The sequence below is a fragment of the Mytilus californianus genome, unplaced genomic scaffold (genome assembly GCF_021869535.1).
Source record: "Mytilus californianus isolate M0D057914Y unplaced genomic scaffold, xbMytCali1.0.p SCAF_8, whole genome shotgun sequence".
Classification (NCBI taxonomy): Eukaryota; Metazoa; Mollusca; class Bivalvia; order Mytilida; family Mytilidae; genus Mytilus; species Mytilus californianus.
The window spans coordinates 50,934,880-50,956,456 of record NW_026262734.1 but is presented as its reverse complement, the minus strand read 5'-3'; the positions used below and the strand labels follow the sequence as shown (position 1 = coordinate 50,956,456).

The 21,577-nt window shown below is 30.6% G+C and overlaps 3 protein-coding genes across 3 annotated transcripts in view; 2 read left to right on the top strand and 1 right to left on the bottom strand.

Annotated features, from left to right (window-relative positions):
* LOC127712220 (beta-glucuronidase-like) overlaps nucleotides 1–21,577 on the top strand; it is a 988,629-nt gene that overhangs the window by 100,720 nt on the left and 866,332 nt on the right. The gene's annotated exons all lie outside the window — the stretch shown is intronic.
* The window catches only part of LOC127712224 (ornithine decarboxylase-like), a 787,891-nt gene that overhangs the window by 128,230 nt on the left and 638,084 nt on the right, over nucleotides 1–21,577 (bottom strand). The window lies entirely within an intron of this gene.
* The window catches only part of LOC127712221 (uncharacterized), a 209,635-nt gene that overhangs the window by 132,466 nt on the left and 55,592 nt on the right, over nucleotides 1–21,577 (top strand). The gene's annotated exons all lie outside the window — the stretch shown is intronic.

Sequence of the window (21,577 nt, the reverse complement as noted above, 5' to 3'; positions counted from 1 at the left end):
ATGCTGAGGGGGTCTTCAAATCTTTTGACAGCCTCCGAAGTGCTAATTTTTAACATTTTTCAGCTGGACCAAATCACTACTTTACTTTAAAATTCATGACCCAAATTTTTTTACAGTGTCATTTCACCCCCCTACTTACTATTTGAGTCATAAAACATGGAGAAATAAATTCGGAAGGGGTATAAAAAAAATCGACAAGTAACACACTGTCCACACTAGGGACTATATTCGTGGACAACGCAAATCAAAGGACGATAACTGTGTACCCGGACCTAATAGGGTAGAAAAAGTTGACCAATCTTAATGAAACTTGGTATGACCAAAGCTTATTAAATTATAGGACTGCTTACAAAGTTTCATGGCAATAGGATATATATTATAGACAATATGACTAATTCTATATTCAACTTTGAGTGTTAAATTTAGATGTTAAAATTGAAAATTTTCAACTATCAACATTTGGGGCTTAAAAAATTTAAATATTGCAAAAAAATACTTTTGAAATGCCTTAATATATAATATATTATGTATTAAAAGCAATAGAGTACTCATTTGATTTATCAGACTTATCATAATTATTAAAAAGTCAAATTTATATGAGCCTGTGGCTAAAAATGGAGGTTTTCCAATGAAGGGGGGCCTTACATGAAGATGTAATATTTTCCAGCAATTTTAAATTTGTAAAGCTTTTTGGTTATAAATAATCCTTACATATGTATTTAATGTACTTTAAATGGAAAGAAAACTTACAAATAACATATCACATTAGTTTAAAAGGGTCTTAGGCCAAGTAAGACTGAAAATAATTTAGGGTCAATTTAGGCCGTATCACATATTTACATTTAAAAATGCATATTGAAGCTATATGAAATAAAATTTTGTGTCTTTTCTATCATTTCTATACTCAGGTGACATGATACAATAAATCTGAGCACAAAAAGACTCTTGCATTCAACTTTTTTTGCAAACAGTATGGTCTGATACAAAGATTTTTCACTTTTTAGTGAAAAACATGCATGCAATTTTAGTCTCAACAGGCTTATATTTGAACCACTTGCTATCCTACAGAAGAAAAGAAAGATATTATGTGACATAAAACAGGTACAAAAGACATTGTTAAGTGCTTTTTATACAAATTTAGTGAGGTCTTTATAATGGACTTCAACTTTTATGTTCCAAGCTCCTCACATTTAACTCGATCCAAACAGGGCGTTAGACGAGGACCATATATACAACACATTTTGAACATATTGTCTGAGATAATCTTCTTTTCTGTAGATTCAGAGTTCACAAATGAGTAATACAACTGGATTGAAGCATAGAAACACAAATATTGACACATAAAAACCTGTCAGATAGAAAGTCAGAATGCCACTTATGCATCAAAATTGAAAAAGCTATGAAATGCTTATTTTGACCATAAAATGCCAAAATTGGTCATTTTTGCAGAAATTCTATCAAATAAAAGTTTTAATCCTTTAGTTTTATGCTATTTGATAAATTGACACCATCAAATCATTCAGGGAAGTTGCCAAAGTACAGATTCTATATTTCCTGATTTCACCTCTTAGGTCCGAGTACACAGTTATTTCGTAGTGCATTTCTTTTAGACAATAAATGAAAATTAAAAAAATCCCACCTGCGCTTTCTCAATAATATTTTTACAGTGTGTTGTACTACTTTTGGGACAAATTATATCAAAATTATAGAAAACTTCATCGGCTCTAACTCAAAATATGGACAATTTCATGCTGAGGGGGTCTTCAAATCTTTTGACAGCCTCCGAAGTGCTAATTTTTAACATTTTTCAGCTGGACCAAATCACTACTTTACTTTAAAATTCATGACCCAAATTTTTTTACAGTGTCATTTCACCCCCCTACTTACTATTTGAGTCATAAAACATGGAGAAATAAATTCGGAAGGGGTATAAAAAAAATCGACAAGTAACACACTGTCCACACTAGGGACTATATTCGTGGACAACGCAAATCAAAGGACGATAACTGTGTACCCGGACCTAATAGGGTAGAAAAAGTTGACCAATCTTAATGAAACTTGGTATGACCAAAGCTTATTAAATTATAGGACTGCTTACAAAGTTTCATGGCAATAGGATATATATTATAGACAATATGACTAATTCTATATTCAACTTTGAGTGTTAAATTTAGATGTTAAAATTGAAAATTTTCAACTATCAACATTTGGGGCTTAAAAAATTTAAATATTGCAAAAAAATACTTTTGAAATGCCTTAATATATAATATATTATGTATTAAAAGCAATAGAGTACTCATTTGATTTATCAGACTTATCATAATTATTAAAAAGTCAAATTTATATGAGCCTGTGGCTAAAAATGGAGGTTTTCCAATGAAGGGGGGCCTTACATGAAGATGTAATATTTTCCAGCAATTTTAAATTTGTAAAGCTTTTTGGTTATAAATAATCCTTACATATGTATTTAATGTACTTTAAATGGAAAGAAAACTTACAAATAACATATCACATTAGTTTAAAAGGGTCTTAGGCCAAGTAAGACTGAAAATAATTTAGGGTCAATTTAGGCCGTATCACATATTTACATTTAAAAATGCATATTGAAGCTATATGAAATAAAATTTTGTGTCTTTTCTATCATTTCTATACTCAGGTGACATGATACAATAAATCTGAGCACAAAAAGACTCTTGCATTCAACTTTTTTTGCAAACAGTATGGTCTGATACAAAGATTTTTCACTTTTTAGTGAAAAACATGCATGCAATTTTAGTCTCAACAGGCTTATATTTGAACCACTTGCTATCCTACAGAAGAAAAGAAAGATATTATGTGACATAAAACAGGTACAAAAGACATTGTTAAGTGCTTTTTATACAAATTTAGTGAGGTCTTTATAATGGACTTCAACTTTTATGTTCCAAGCTCCTCACATTTAACTCGATCCAAACAGGGCGTTAGACGAGGACCATATATACAACACATTTTGAACATATTGTCTGAGATAATCTTCTTTTCTGTAGATTCAGAGTTCACAAATGAGTAATACAACTGGATTGAAGCATAGAAACACAAATATTGACACATAAAAACCTGTCAGATAGAAAGTCAGAATGCCACTTATGCATCAAAATTGAAAAAGCTATGAAATGCTTATTTTGACCATAAAATGCCAAAATTGGTCATTTTTGCAGAAATTCTATCAAATAAAAGTTTTAATCCTTTAGTTTTATGCTATTTGATAAATTGACACCATCAAATCATTCAGGGAAGTTGCCAAAGTACAGATTCTATATTTCCTGATTTCACCTCTTAGGTCCGAGTACACAGTTATTTCGTAGTGCATTTCTTTTAGACAATAAATGAAAATTAAAAAAATCCCACCTGCGCTTTCTCAATAATATTTTTACAGTGTGTTGTACTACTTTTGGGACAAATTATATCAAAATTATAGAAAACTTCATCGGCTCTAACTCAAAATATGGACAATTTCATGCTGAGGGGGTCTTCAAATCTTTTGACAGCCTCCGAAGTGCTAATTTTTAACATTTTTCAGCTGGACCAAATCACTACTTTACTTTAAAATTCATGACCCAAATTTTTTTACAGTGTCATTTCACCCCCCTACTTACTATTTGAGTCATAAAACATGGAGAAATAAATTCGGAAGGGGTATAAAAAAAATCGACAAGTAACACACTGTCCACACTAGGGACTATATTCGTGGACAACGCAAATCAAAGGACGATAACTGTGTACCCGGACCTAATAGGGTAGAAAAAGTTGACCAATCTTAATGAAACTTGGTATGACCAAAGCTTATTAAATTATAGGACTGCTTACAAAGTTTCATGGCAATAGGATATATATTATAGACAATATGACTAATTCTATATTCAACTTTGAGTGTTAAATTTAGATGTTAAAATTGAAAATTTTCAACTATCAACATTTGGGGCTTAAAAAATTTAAATATTGCAAAAAAATACTTTTGAAATGCCTTAATATATAATATATTATGTATTAAAAGCAATAGAGTACTCATTTGATTTATCAGACTTATCATAATTATTAAAAAGTCAAATTTATATGAGCCTGTGGCTAAAAATGGAGGTTTTCCAATGAAGGGGGGCCTTACATGAAGATGTAATATTTTCCAGCAATTTTAAATTTGTAAAGCTTTTTGGTTATAAATAATCCTTACATATGTATTTAATGTACTTTAAATGGAAAGAAAACTTACAAATAACATATCACATTAGTTTAAAAGGGTCTTAGGCCAAGTAAGACTGAAAATAATTTAGGGTCAATTTAGGCCGTATCACATATTTACATTTAAAAATGCATATTGAAGCTATATGAAATAAAATTTTGTGTCTTTTCTATCATTTCTATACTCAGGTGACATGATACAATAAATCTGAGCACAAAAAGACTCTTGCATTCAACTTTTTTTGCAAACAGTATGGTCTGATACAAAGATTTTTCACTTTTTAGTGAAAAACATGCATGCAATTTTAGTCTCAACAGGCTTATATTTGAACCACTTGCTATCCTACAGAAGAAAAGAAAGATATTATGTGACATAAAACAGGTACAAAAGACATTGTTAAGTGCTTTTTATACAAATTTAGTGAGGTCTTTATAATGGACTTCAACTTTTATGTTCCAAGCTCCTCACATTTAACTCGATCCAAACAGGGCGTTAGACGAGGACCATATATACAACACATTTTGAACATATTGTCTGAGATAATCTTCTTTTCTGTAGATTCAGAGTTCACAAATGAGTAATACAACTGGATTGAAGCATAGAAACACAAATATTGACACATAAAAACCTGTCAGATAGAAAGTCAGAATGCCACTTATGCATCAAAATTGAAAAAGCTATGAAATGCTTATTTTGACCATAAAATGCCAAAATTGGTCATTTTTGCAGAAATTCTATCAAATAAAAGTTTTAATCCTTTAGTTTTATGCTATTTGATAAATTGACACCATCAAATCATTCAGGGAAGTTGCCAAAGTACAGATTCTATATTTCCTGATTTCACCTCTTAGGTCCGAGTACACAGTTATTTCGTAGTGCATTTCTTTTAGACAATAAATGAAAATTAAAAAAATCCCACCTGCGCTTTCTCAATAATATTTTTACAGTGTGTTGTACTACTTTTGGGACAAATTATATCAAAATTATAGAAAACTTCATCGGCTCTAACTCAAAATATGGACAATTTCATGCTGAGGGGGTCTTCAAATCTTTTGACAGCCTCCGAAGTGCTAATTTTTAACATTTTTCAGCTGGACCAAATCACTACTTTACTTTAAAATTCATGACCCAAATTTTTTTACAGTGTCATTTCACCCCCCTACTTACTATTTGAGTCATAAAACATGGAGAAATAAATTCGGAAGGGGTATAAAAAAAATCGACAAGTAACACACTGTCCACACTAGGGACTATATTCGTGGACAACGCAAATCAAAGGACGATAACTGTGTACCCGGACCTAATAGGGTAGAAAAAGTTGACCAATCTTAATGAAACTTGGTATGACCAAAGCTTATTAAATTATAGGACTGCTTACAAAGTTTCATGGCAATAGGATATATATTATAGACAATATGACTAATTCTATATTCAACTTTGAGTGTTAAATTTAGATGTTAAAATTGAAAATTTTCAACTATCAACATTTGGGGCTTAAAAAATTTAAATATTGCAAAAAAATACTTTTGAAATGCCTTAATATATAATATATTATGTATTAAAAGCAATAGAGTACTCATTTGATTTATCAGACTTATCATAATTATTAAAAAGTCAAATTTATATGAGCCTGTGGCTAAAAATGGAGGTTTTCCAATGAAGGGGGGCCTTACATGAAGATGTAATATTTTCCAGCAATTTTAAATTTGTAAAGCTTTTTGGTTATAAATAATCCTTACATATGTATTTAATGTACTTTAAATGGAAAGAAAACTTACAAATAACATATCACATTAGTTTAAAAGGGTCTTAGGCCAAGTAAGACTAAAAATAATTTAGGGTCAATTTAGGCCGTATCACATATTTACATTTAAAAATGCATATTGAAGCTATATGAAATAAAATTTTGTGTCTTTTCTATCATTTCTATACTCAGGTGACATGATACAATAAATCTGAGCACAAAAAGACTCTTGCATTCAACTTTTTTTGCAAACAGTATGGTCTGATACAAAGATTTTTCACTTTTTAGTGAAAAACATGCATGCAATTTTAGTCTCAACAGGCTTATATTTGAACCACTTGCTATCCTACAGAAGAAAAGAAAGATATTATGTGACATAAAACAGGTACAAAAGACATTGTTAAGTGCTTTTTATACAAATTTAGTGAGGTCTTTATAATGGACTTCAACTTTTATGTTCCAAGCTCCTCACATTTAACTCGATCCAAACAGGGCGTTAGACGAGGACCATATATACAACACATTTTGAACATATTGTCTGAGATAATCTTCTTTTCTGTAGATTCAGAGTTCACAAATGAGTAATACAACTGGATTGAAGCATAGAAACACAAATATTGACACATAAAAACCTGTCAGATAGAAAGTCAGAATGCCACTTATGCATCAAAATTGAAAAAGCTATGAAATGCTTATTTTGACCATAAAATGCCAAAATTGGTCATTTTTGCAGAAATTCTATCAAATAAAAGTTTTAATCCTTTAGTTTTATGCTATTTGATAAATTGACACCATCAAATCATTCAGGGAAGTTGCCAAAGTACAGATTCTATATTTCCTGATTTCACCTCTTAGGTCCGAGTACACAGTTATTTCGTAGTGCATTTCTTTTAGACAATAAATGAAAATTAAAAAAATCCCACCTGCGCTTTCTCAATAATATTTTTACAGTGTGTTGTACTACTTTTGGGACAAATTATATCAAAATTATAGAAAACTTCATCGGCTCTAACTCAAAATATGGACAATTTCATGCTGAGGGGGTCTTCAAATCTTTTGACAGCCTCCGAAGTGCTAATTTTTAACATTTTTCAGCTGGACCAAATCACTACTTTACTTTAAAATTCATGACCCAAATTTTTTTACAGTGTCATTTCACCCCCCTACTTACTATTTGAGTCATAAAACATGGAGAAATAAATTCGGAAGGGGTATAAAAAAAATCGACAAGTAACACACTGTCCACACTAGGGACTATATTCGTGGACAACGCAAATCAAAGGACGATAACTGTGTACCCGGACCTAATAGGGTAGAAAAAGTTGACCAATCTTAATGAAACTTGGTATGACCAAAGCTTATTAAATTATAGGACTGCTTACAAAGTTTCATGGCAATAGGATATATATTATAGACAATATGACTAATTCTATATTCAACTTTGAGTGTTAAATTTAGATGTTAAAATTGAAAATTTTCAACTATCAACATTTGGGGCTTAAAAAATTTAAATATTGCAAAAAAATACTTTTGAAATGCCTTAATATATAATATATTATGTATTAAAAGCAATAGAGTACTCATTTGATTTATCAGACTTATCATAATTATTAAAAAGTCAAATTTATATGAGCCTGTGGCTAAAAATGGAGGTTTTCCAATGAAGGGGGGCCTTACATGAAGATGTAATATTTTCCAGCAATTTTAAATTTGTAAAGCTTTTTGGTTATAAATAATCCTTACATATGTATTTAATGTACTTTAAATGGAAAGAAAACTTACAAATAACATATCACATTAGTTTAAAAGGGTCTTAGGCCAAGTAAGACTGAAAATAATTTAGGGTCAATTTAGGCCGTATCACATATTTACATTTAAAAATGCATATTGAAGCTATATGAAATAAAATTTTGTGTCTTTTCTATCATTTCTATACTCAGGTGACATGATACAATAAATCTGAGCACAAAAAGACTCTTGCATTCAACTTTTTTTGCAAACAGTATGGTCTGATACAAAGATTTTTCACTTTTTAGTGAAAAACATGCATGCAATTTTAGTCTCAACAGGCTTATATTTGAACCACTTGCTATCCTACAGAAGAAAAGAAAGATATTATGTGACATAAAACAGGTACAAAAGACATTGTTAAGTGCTTTTTATACAAATTTAGTGAGGTCTTTATAATGGACTTCAACTTTTATGTTCCAAGCTCCTCACATTTAACTCGATCCAAACAGGGCGTTAGACGAGGACCATATATACAACACATTTTGAACATATTGTCTGAGATAATCTTCTTTTCTGTAGATTCAGAGTTCACAAATGAGTAATACAACTGGATTGAAGCATAGAAACACAAATATTGACACATAAAAACCTGTCAGATAGAAAGTCAGAATGCCACTTATGCATCAAAATTGAAAAAGCTATGAAATGCTTATTTTGACCATAAAATGCCAAAATTGGTCATTTTTGCAGAAATTCTATCAAATAAAAGTTTTAATCCTTTAGTTTTATGCTATTTGATAAATTGACACCATCAAATCATTCAGGGAAGTTGCCAAAGTACAGATTCTATATTTCCTGATTTCACCTCTTAGGTCCGAGTACACAGTTATTTCGTAGTGCATTTCTTTTAGACAATAAATGAAAATTAAAAAAATCCCACCTGCGCTTTCTCAATAATATTTTTACAGTGTGTTGTACTACTTTTGGGACAAATTATATCAAAATTATAGAAAACTTCATCGGCTCTAACTCAAAATATGGACAATTTCATGCTGAGGGGGTCTTCAAATCTTTTGACAGCCTCCGAAGTGCTAATTTTTAACATTTTTCAGCTGGACCAAATCACTACTTTACTTTAAAATTCATGACCCAAATTTTTTTACAGTGTCATTTCACCCCCCTACTTACTATTTGAGTCATAAAACATGGAGAAATAAATTCGGAAGGGGTATAAAAAAAATCGACAAGTAACACACTGTCCACACTAGGGACTATATTCGTGGACAACGCAAATCAAAGGACGATAACTGTGTACCCGGACCTAATAGGGTAGAAAAAGTTGACCAATCTTAATGAAACTTGGTATGACCAAAGCTTATTAAATTATAGGACTGCTTACAAAGTTTCATGGCAATAGGATATATATTATAGACAATATGACTAATTCTATATTCAACTTTGAGTGTTAAATTTAGATGTTAAAATTGAAAATTTTCAACTATCAACATTTGGGGCTTAAAAAATTTAAATATTGCAAAAAAATACTTTTGAAATGCCTTAATATATAATATATTATGTATTAAAAGCAATAGAGTACTCATTTGATTTATCAGACTTATCATAATTATTAAAAAGTCAAATTTATATGAGCCTGTGGCTAAAAATGGAGGTTTTCCAATGAAGGGGGGCCTTACATGAAGATGTAATATTTTCCAGCAATTTTAAATTTGTAAAGCTTTTTGGTTATAAATAATCCTTACATATGTATTTAATGTACTTTAAATGGAAAGAAAACTTACAAATAACATATCACATTAGTTTAAAAGGGTCTTAGGCCAAGTAAGACTGAAAATAATTTAGGGTCAATTTAGGCCGTATCACATATTTACATTTAAAAATGCATATTGAAGCTATATGAAATAAAATTTTGTGTCTTTTCTATCATTTCTATACTCAGGTGACATGATACAATAAATCTGAGCACAAAAAGACTCTTGCATTCAACTTTTTTTGCAAACAGTATGGTCTGATACAAAGATTTTTCACTTTTTAGTGAAAAACATGCATGCAATTTTAGTCTCAACAGGCTTATATTTGAACCACTTGCTATCCTACAGAAGAAAAGAAAGATATTATGTGACATAAAACAGGTACAAAAGACATTGTTAAGTGCTTTTTATACAAATTTAGTGAGGTCTTTATAATGGACTTCAACTTTTATGTTCCAAGCTCCTCACATTTAACTCGATCCAAACAGGGCGTTAGACGAGGACCATATATACAACACATTTTGAACATATTGTCTGAGATAATCTTCTTTTCTGTAGATTCAGAGTTCACAAATGAGTAATACAACTGGATTGAAGCATAGAAACACAAATATTGACACATAAAAACCTGTCAGATAGAAAGTCAGAATGCCACTTATGCATCAAAATTGAAAAAGCTATGAAATGCTTATTTTGACCATAAAATGCCAAAATTGGTCATTTTTGCAGAAATTCTATCAAATAAAAGTTTTAATCCTTTAGTTTTATGCTATTTGATAAATTGACACCATCAAATCATTCAGGGAAGTTGCCAAAGTACAGATTCTATATTTCCTGATTTCACCTCTTAGGTCCGAGTACACAGTTATTTCGTAGTGCATTTCTTTTAGACAATAAATGAAAATTAAAAAAATCCCACCTGCGCTTTCTCAATAATATTTTTACAGTGTGTTGTACTACTTTTGGGACAAATTATATCAAAATTATAGAAAACTTCATCGGCTCTAACTCAAAATATGGACAATTTCATGCTGAGGGGGTCTTCAAATCTTTTGACAGCCTCCGAAGTGCTAATTTTTAACATTTTTCAGCTGGACCAAATCACTACTTTACTTTAAAATTCATGACCCAAATTTTTTTACAGTGTCATTTCACCCCCCTACTTACTATTTGAGTCATAAAACATGGAGAAATAAATTCGGAAGGGGTATAAAAAAAATCGACAAGTAACACACTGTCCACACTAGGGACTATATTCGTGGACAACGCAAATCAAAGGACGATAACTGTGTACCCGGACCTAATAGGGTAGAAAAAGTTGACCAATCTTAATGAAACTTGGTATGACCAAAGCTTATTAAATTATAGGACTGCTTACAAAGTTTCATGGCAATAGGATATATATTATAGACAATATGACTAATTCTATATTCAACTTTGAGTGTTAAATTTAGATGTTAAAATTGAAAATTTTCAACTATCAACATTTGGGGCTTAAAAAATTTAAATATTGCAAAAAAATACTTTTGAAATGCCTTAATATATAATATATTATGTATTAAAAGCAATAGAGTACTCATTTGATTTATCAGACTTATCATAATTATTAAAAAGTCAAATTTATATGAGCCTGTGGCTAAAAATGGAGGTTTTCCAATGAAGGGGGGCCTTACATGAAGATGTAATATTTTCCAGCAATTTTAAATTTGTAAAGCTTTTTGGTTATAAATAATCCTTACATATGTATTTAATGTACTTTAAATGGAAAGAAAACTTACAAATAACATATCACATTAGTTTAAAAGGGTCTTAGGCCAAGTAAGACTGAAAATAATTTAGGGTCAATTTAGGCCGTATCACATATTTACATTTAAAAATGCATATTGAAGCTATATGAAATAAAATTTTGTGTCTTTTCTATCATTTCTATACTCAGGTGACATGATACAATAAATCTGAGCACAAAAAGACTCTTGCATTCAACTTTTTTTGCAAACAGTATGGTCTGATACAAAGATTTTTCACTTTTTAGTGAAAAACATGCATGCAATTTTAGTCTCAACAGGCTTATATTTGAACCACTTGCTATCCTACAGAAGAAAAGAAAGATATTATGTGACATAAAACAGGTACAAAAGACATTGTTAAGTGCTTTTTATACAAATTTAGTGAGGTCTTTATAATGGACTTCAACTTTTATGTTCCAAGCTCCTCACATTTAACTCGATCCAAACAGGGCGTTAGACGAGGACCATATATACAACACATTTTGAACATATTGTCTGAGATAATCTTCTTTTCTGTAGATTCAGAGTTCACAAATGAGTAATACAACTGGATTGAAGCATAGAAACACAAATATTGACACATAAAAACCTGTCAGATAGAAAGTCAGAATGCCACTTATGCATCAAAATTGAAAAAGCTATGAAATGCTTATTTTGACCATAAAATGCCAAAATTGGTCATTTTTGCAGAAATTCTATCAAATAAAAGTTTTAATCCTTTAGTTTTATGCTATTTGATAAATTGACACCATCAAATCATTCAGGGAAGTTGCCAAAGTACAGATTCTATATTTCCTGATTTCACCTCTTAGGTCCGAGTACACAGTTATTTCGTAGTGCATTTCTTTTAGACAATAAATGAAAATTAAAAAAATCCCACCTGCGCTTTCTCAATAATATTTTTACAGTGTGTTGTACTACTTTTGGGACAAATTATATCAAAATTATAGAAAACTTCATCGGCTCTAACTCAAAATATGGACAATTTCATGCTGAGGGGGTCTTCAAATCTTTTGACAGCCTCCGAAGTGCTAATTTTTAACATTTTTCAGCTGGACCAAATCACTACTTTACTTTAAAATTCATGACCCAAATTTTTTTACAGTGTCATTTCACCCCCCTACTTACTATTTGAGTCATAAAACATGGAGAAATAAATTCGGAAGGGGTATAAAAAAAATCGACAAGTAACACACTGTCCACACTAGGGACTATATTCGTGGACAACGCAAATCAAAGGACGATAACTGTGTACCCGGACCTAATAGGGTAGAAAAAGTTGACCAATCTTAATGAAACTTGGTATGACCAAAGCTTATTAAATTATAGGACTGCTTACAAAGTTTCATGGCAATAGGATATATATTATAGACAATATGACTAATTCTATATTCAACTTTGAGTGTTAAATTTAGATGTTAAAATTGAAAATTTTCAACTATCAACATTTGGGGCTTAAAAAATTTAAATATTGCAAAAAAATACTTTTGAAATGCCTTAATATATAATATATTATGTATTAAAAGCAATAGAGTACTCATTTGATTTATCAGACTTATCATAATTATTAAAAAGTCAAATTTATATGAGCCTGTGGCTAAAAATGGAGGTTTTCCAATGAAGGGGGGCCTTACATGAAGATGTAATATTTTCCAGCAATTTTAAATTTGTAAAGCTTTTTGGTTATAAATAATCCTTACATATGTATTTAATGTACTTTAAATGGAAAGAAAACTTACAAATAACATATCACATTAGTTTAAAAGGGTCTTAGGCCAAGTAAGACTGAAAATAATTTAGGGTCAATTTAGGCCGTATCACATATTTACATTTAAAAATGCATATTGAAGCTATATGAAATAAAATTTTGTGTCTTTTCTATCATTTCTATACTCAGGTGACATGATACAATAAATCTGAGCACAAAAAGACTCTTGCATTCAACTTTTTTTGCAAACAGTATGGTCTGATACAAAGATTTTTCACTTTTTAGTGAAAAACATGCATGCAATTTTAGTCTCAACAGGCTTATATTTGAACCACTTGCTATCCTACAGAAGAAAAGAAAGATATTATGTGACATAAAACAGGTACAAAAGACATTGTTAAGTGCTTTTTATACAAATTTAGTGAGGTCTTTATAATGGACTTCAACTTTTATGTTCCAAGCTCCTCACATTTAACTCGATCCAAACAGGGCGTTAGACGAGGACCATATATACAACACATTTTGAACATATTGTCTGAGATAATCTTCTTTTCTGTAGATTCAGAGTTCACAAATGAGTAATACAACTGGATTGAAGCATAGAAACACAAATATTGACACATAAAAACCTGTCAGATAGAAAGTCAGAATGCCACTTATGCATCAAAATTGAAAAAGCTATGAAATGCTTATTTTGACCATAAAATGCCAAAATTGGTCATTTTTGCAGAAATTCTATCAAATAAAAGTTTTAATCCTTTAGTTTTATGCTATTTGATAAATTGACACCATCAAATCATTCAGGGAAGTTGCCAAAGTACAGATTCTATATTTCCTGATTTCACCTCTTAGGTCCGAGTACACAGTTATTTCGTAGTGCATTTCTTTTAGACAATAAATGAAAATTAAAAAAATCCCACCTGCGCTTTCTCAATAATATTTTTACAGTGTGTTGTACTACTTTTGGGACAAATTATATCAAAATTATAGAAAACTTCATCGGCTCTAACTCAAAATATGGACAATTTCATGCTGAGGGGGTCTTCAAATCTTTTGACAGCCTCCGAAGTGCTAATTTTTAACATTTTTCAGCTGGACCAAATCACTACTTTACTTTAAAATTCATGACCCAAATTTTTTTACAGTGTCATTTCACCCCCCTACTTACTATTTGAGTCATAAAACATGGAGAAATAAATTCGGAAGGGGTATAAAAAAAATCGACAAGTAACACACTGTCCACACTAGGGACTATATTCGTGGACAACGCAAATCAAAGGACGATAACTGTGTACCCGGACCTAATAGGGTAGAAAAAGTTGACCAATCTTAATGAAACTTGGTATGACCAAAGCTTATTAAATTATAGGACTGCTTACAAAGTTTCATGGCAATAGGATATATATTATAGACAATATGACTAATTCTATATTCAACTTTGAGTGTTAAATTTAGATGTTAAAATTGAAAATTTTCAACTATCAACATTTGGGGCTTAAAAAATTTAAATATTGCAAAAAAATACTTTTGAAATGCCTTAATATATAATATATTATGTATTAAAAGCAATAGAGTACTCATTTGATTTATCAGACTTATCATAATTATTAAAAAGTCAAATTTATATGAGCCTGTGGCTAAAAATGGAGGTTTTCCAATGAAGGGGGGCCTTACATGAAGATGTAATATTTTCCAGCAATTTTAAATTTGTAAAGCTTTTTGGTTATAAATAATCCTTACATATGTATTTAATGTACTTTAAATGGAAAGAAAACTTACAAATAACATATCACATTAGTTTAAAAGGGTCTTAGGCCAAGTAAGACTGAAAATAATTTAGGGTCAATTTAGGCCGTATCACATATTTACATTTAAAAATGCATATTGAAGCTATATGAAATAAAATTTTGTGTCTTTTCTATCATTTCTATACTCAGGTGACATGATACAATAAATCTGAGCACAAAAAGACTCTTGCATTCAACTTTTTTTGCAAACAGTATGGTCTGATACAAAGATTTTTCACTTTTTAGTGAAAAACATGCATGCAATTTTAGTCTCAACAGGCTTATATTTGAACCACTTGCTATCCTACAGAAGAAAAGAAAGATATTATGTGACATAAAACAGGTACAAAAGACATTGTTAAGTGCTTTTTATACAAATTTAGTGAGGTCTTTATAATGGACTTCAACTTTTATGTTCCAAGCTCCTCACATTTAACTCGATCCAAACAGGGCGTTAGACGAGGACCATATATACAACACATTTTGAACATATTGTCTGAGATAATCTTCTTTTCTGTAGATTCAGAGTTCACAAATGAGTAATACAACTGGATTGAAGCATAGAAACACAAATATTGACACATAAAAACCTGTCAGATAGAAAGTCAGAATGCCACTTATGCATCAAAATTGAAAAAGCTATGAAATGCTTATTTTGACCATAAAATGCCAAAATTGGTCATTTTTGCAGAAATTCTATCAAATAAAAGTTTTAATCCTTTAGTTTTATGCTATTTGATAAATTGACACCATCAAATCATTCAGGGAAGTTGCCAAAGTACAGATTCTATATTTCCTGATTTCACCTCTTAGGTCCGAGTACACAGTTATTTCGTAGTGCATTTCTTTTAGACAATAAATGAAAATTAAAAAAATCCCACCTGCGCTTTCTCAATAATATTTTTACAGTGTGTTGTACTACTTTTGGGACAAATTATATCAAAATTATAGAAAACTTCATCGGCTCTAACTCAAAATATGGACAATTTCATGCTGAGGGGGTCTTCAAATCTTTTGACAGCCTCCGAAGTGCTAATTTTTAACATTTTTCAGCTGGACCAAATCACTACTTTACTTTAAAATTCATGACCCAAATTTTTTTACAGTGTCATTTCACCCCCCTACTTACTATTTGAGTCATAAAACATGGAGAAATAAATTCGGAAGGGGTATAAAAAAAATCGACAAGTAACACACTGTCCACACTAGGGACTATATTCGTGGACAACGCAAATCAAAGGACGATAACTGTGTACCCGGACCTAATAGGGTAGAAAAAGTTGACCAATCTTAATGAAACTTGGTATGACCAAAGCTTATTAAATTATAGGACTGCTTACAAAGTTTCATGGCAATAGGATATATATTATAGACAATATGACTAATTCTATATTCAACTTTGAGTGTTAAATTTAGATGTTAAAATTGAAAATTTTCAACTATCAACATTTGGGGCTTAAAAAATTTAAATATTGCAAAAAAATACTTTTGAAATGCCTTAATATATAATATATTATGTATTAAAAGCAATAGAGTACTCATTTGATTTATCAGACTTATCATAATTATTAAAAAGTCAAATTTATATGAGCCTGTGGCTAAAAATGGAGGTTTTCCAATGAAGGGGGGCCTTACATGAAGATGTAATATTTTCCAGCAATTTTAAATTTGTAAAGCTTTTTGGTTATAAATAATCCTTACATATGTATTTAATGTACTTTAAATGGAAAGAAAACTTACAAATAACATATCACATTAGTTTAAAAGGGTCTTAGGCCAAGTAAGACTGAAAATAATTTAGGGTCAATTTAGGCCGTATCACATATTTACATTTAAAAATGCATATTGAAGCTATATGAAATAAAATTTTGTGTCTTTTCTATCATTTCTATACTCAGGTGACATGATACAATAAATCTGAGCACAAAAAGACTCTTGCATTCAACTTTTTTTGCAAACAGTATGGTCTGATACAAAGATTTTTCACTTTTTAGTGAAAAACATGCATGCAATTTTAGTCTCAACAGGCTTATATTTGAACCACTTGCTATCCTACAGAAGAAAAGAAAGATATTATGTGACATAAAACAGGTACAAAAGACATTGTTAAGTGCTTTTTATACAAATTTAGTGAGGTCTTTATAATGGACTTCAACTTTTATGTTCCAAGCTCCTCACATTTAACTCGATCCAAACAGGGCGTTAGACGAGGACCATATATACAACACATTTTGAACATATTGTCTGAGATAATCTTCTTTTCTGTAGATTCAGAGTTCACAAATGAGTAATACAACTGGATTGAAGCATAGAAACACAAATATTGACACATAAAAACCTGTCAGATAGAAAGTCAGAATGCCACTTATGCATCAAAATTGAAAAAGCTATGAAATGCTTATTTTGACCATAAAATGCCAAAATTGGTCATTTTTGCAGAAATTCTATCAAATAAAAGTTTTAATCCTTTAGTTTTATGCTATTTGATAAATTGACACCATCAAATCATTCAGGGAAGTTGCCAAAGTACAGATTCTATATTTCCTGATTTCACCTCTTAGGTCCGAGTACACAGTTATTTCGTAGTGCATTTCTTTTAGACAATAAATGAAAATTAAAAAAATCCCACCTGCGCTTTCTCAATAATATTTTTACAGTGTGTTGTACTACTTTTGGGACAAATTATATCAAAATTATAGAAAACTTCATCGGCTCTAACTCAAAATATGGACAATTTCATGCTGAGGGGGTCTTCAAATCTTTTGACAGCCTCCGAAGTGCTAATTTTTAACATTTTTCAGCTGGACCAAATCACTACTTTACTTTAAAATTCATGACCCAAATTTTTTTACAGTGTCATTTCACCCCCCTACTTACTATTTGAGTCATAAAACATGGAGAAATAAATTCGGAAGGGGTATAAAAAAAATCGACAAGTAACACACTGTCCACACTAGGGACTATATTCGTGGACAACGCAAATCAAAGGACGATAACTGTGTACCCGGACCTAATAGGGTAGAAAAAGTTGACCAATCTTAATGAAACTTGGTATGACCAAAGCTTATTAAATTATAGGACTGCTTACAAAGTTTCATGGCAATAGGATATATATTATAGACAATATGACTAATTCTATATTCAACTTTGAGTGTTAAATTTAGATGTTAAAATTGAAAATTTTCAACTATCAACATTTGGGGCTTAAAAAATTTAAATATTGCAAAAAAATACTTTTGAAATGCCTTAATATATAATATATTATGTATTAAAAGCAATAGAGTACTCATTTGATTTATCAGACTTATCATAATTATTAAAAAGTCAAATTTATATGAGCCTGTGGCTAAAAATGGAGGTTTTCCAATGAAGGGGGGCCTTACATGAAGATGTAATATTTTCCAGCAATTTTAAATTTGTAAAGCTTTTTGGTTATAAATAATCCTTACATATGTATTTAATGTACTTTAAATGGAAAGAAAACTTACAAATAACATATCACATTAGTTTAAAAGGGTCTTAGGCCAAGTAAGACTGAAAATAATTTAGGGTCAATTTAGGCCGTATCACATATTTACATTTAAAAATGCATATTGAAGCTATATGAAATAAAATTTTGTGTCTTTTCTATCATTTCTATACTCAGGTGACATGATACAATAAATCTGAGCACAAAAAGACTCTTGCATTCAACTTTTTTTGCAAACAGTATGGTCTGATACAAAGATTTTTCACTTTTTAGTGAAAAACATGCATGCAATTTTAGTCTCAACAGGCTTATATTTGAACCACTTGCTATCCTACAGAAGAAAAGAAAGATATTATGTGACATAAAACAGGTACAAAAGACATTGTTAAGTGCTTTTTATACAAATTTAGTGAGGTCTTTATAATGGACTTCAACTTTTATGTTCCAAGCTCCTCACATTTAACTCGATCCAAACAGGGCGTTAGACGAGGACCATATATACAACACATTTTGAACATATTGTCTGAGATAATCTTCTTTTCTGTAGATTCAGAGTTCACAAATGAGTAATACAACTGGATTGAAGCATAGAAACACAAATATTGACACATAAAAACCTGTCAGATAGAAAGTCAGAATGCCACTTATGCATCAAAATTGAAAAAGCTATGAAATGCTTATTTTGACCATAAAATGCCAAAATTGGTCATTTTTGCAGAAATTCTATCAAATAAAAGTTTTAATCCTTTAGTTTTATGCTATTTGATAAATTGACACCATCAAATCATTCAGGGAAGTTGCCAAAGTACAGATTCTATATTTCCTGATTTCACCTCTTAGGTCCGAGTACACAGTTATTTCGTAGTGCATTTCTTTTAGACAATAAATGAAAATTAAAAAAATCCCACCTGCGCTTTCTCAATAATATTTTTACAGTGTGTTGTACTACTTTTGGGACAAATTATATCAAAATTATAGAAAACTTCATCGGCTCTAACTCAAAATATGGACAATTTCATGCTGAGGGGGTCTTCAAATCTTTTGACAGCCTCCGAAGTGCTAATTTTTAACATTTTTCAGCTGGACCAAATCACTACTTTACTTTAAAATTCATGACCCAAATTTTTTTACAGTGTCATTTCACCCCCCTACTTACTATTTGAGTCATAAAACATGGAGAAATAAATTCGGAAGGGGTATAAAAAAAATCGACAAGTAACACACTGTCCACACTAGGGACTATATTCGTGGACAACGCAAATCAAAGGACGATAACTGTGTACCCGGACCTAATAGGGTAGAAAAAGTTGACCAATCTTAATGAAACTTGGTATGACCAAAGCTTATTAAATTATAGGACTGCTTACAAAGTTTCATGGCAATAGGATATATATTATAGACAATATGACTAATTCTATATTCAACTTTGAGTGTTAAATTTAGATGTTAAAATTGAAAATTTTCAACTATCAACATTTGGGGCTTAAAAAATTTAAATATTGCAAAAAAATACTTTTGAAATGCCTTAATATATAATATATTATGTATTAAAAGCAATAGAGTACTCATTTGATTTATCAGACTTATCATAATTATTAAAAAGTCAAATTTATATGAGCCTGTGGCTAAAAATGGAGGTTTTCCAATGAAGGGGGGCCTTACATGAAGATGTAATATTTTCCAGCAATTTTAAATTTGTAAAGCTTTTTGGTTATAAATAATCCTTACATATGTATTTAATGTACTTTAAATGGAAAGAAAACTTACAAATAACATATCACATTAGTTTAAAAGGGTCTTAGGCCAAGTAAGACTGAAAATAATTTAGGGTCAATTTAGGCCGTATCACATATTTACATTTAAAAATGCATATTGAAGCTATATGAAATAAAATTTTGTGTCTTTTCTATCATTTCTATACTCAGGTGACATGATACAATAAATCTGAGCACAAAAAGACTCTTGCATTCAACTTTTTTTGCAAACAGTATGGTCTGATACAAAGATTTTTCACTTTTTAGTGAAAAACATGCATGCAATTTTAGTCTCAACAGGCTTATATTTGAACCACTTGCTATCCTACAGAAGAAAAGAAAGATATTATGTGACATAAAACAGGTACAAAAGACATTGTTAAGTGCTTTTTATACAAATTTAGTGAGGTCTTTATAATGGACTTCAACTTTTATGTTCCAAGCTCCTCACATTTAACTCGATCCAAACAGGGCGTTAGACGAGGACCATATATACAACACATTTTGAACATATTGTCTGAGATAATCTTCTTTTCTGTAGATTCAGAGTTCACAAATGAGTAATACAACTGGATTGAAGCATAGAAACACAAATATTGACACATAAAAACCTGTCAGATAGAAAGTCAGAATGCCACTTATGCATCAAAATTGAAAAAGCTATGAAATGCTTATTTTGACCATAAAATGCCAAAATTGGTCATTTTTGCAGAAATTCTATCAAATAAAAGTTTTAATCCTTTAGTTTTATGCTATTTGATAAATTGACACCATCAAATCATTCAGGGAAGTTGCCAAAGTACAGATTCTATATTTCCTGATTTCACCTCTTAGGTCCGAGTACACAGTTATTTCGTAGTGCATTTCTTTTAGACAATAAATGAAAATTAAAAAAATCCCACCTGCGCTTTCTCAATAATATTTTTACAGTGTGTTGTACTACTTTTGGGACAAATTATATCAAAATTATAGAAAACTTCATCGGCTCTAACTCAAAATATGGACAATTTCATGCTGAGGGGGTCTTCAAATCTTTTGACAGCCTCCGAAGTGCTAATTTTTAACATTTTTCAGCTGGACCAAATCACTACTTTACTTTAAAATTCATGACCCAAATTTTTTTACAGTGTCATTTCACCCCCCTACTTACTATTTGAGTCATAAAACATGGAGAAATAAATTCGGAAGGGGTATAAAAAAAATCGACAAGTAACACACTGTCCACACTAGGGACTATATTCGTGGACAACGCAAATCAAAGGACGATAACTGTGTACCCGGACCAACTGTGGTCAGTGTATGTTGAAAATAGGTAGGATTTGGGCCCAGGTAGACTGTTTTATGCTTAACGTTAATGCAAGTTGAATCTCGAAATGTGGTCAATGTTGAGAATATGATTTTGAACATTGGTTTAATTGTGGGTTGTCAACAACTGAAATCATTACCACTTATTATATCCATCAGTGCCATTTTATGTGTAATAAAACTTTCACAAAACTATATGTACTCAGTGGTAGTAGTCATGTGTCGGTGGTTGATATACATGTAGTCTGTTGCAGAGTTCATTATTTAGAAGATTTCTGCCTGTTCCAATATTTCCCTTTTTGTATTT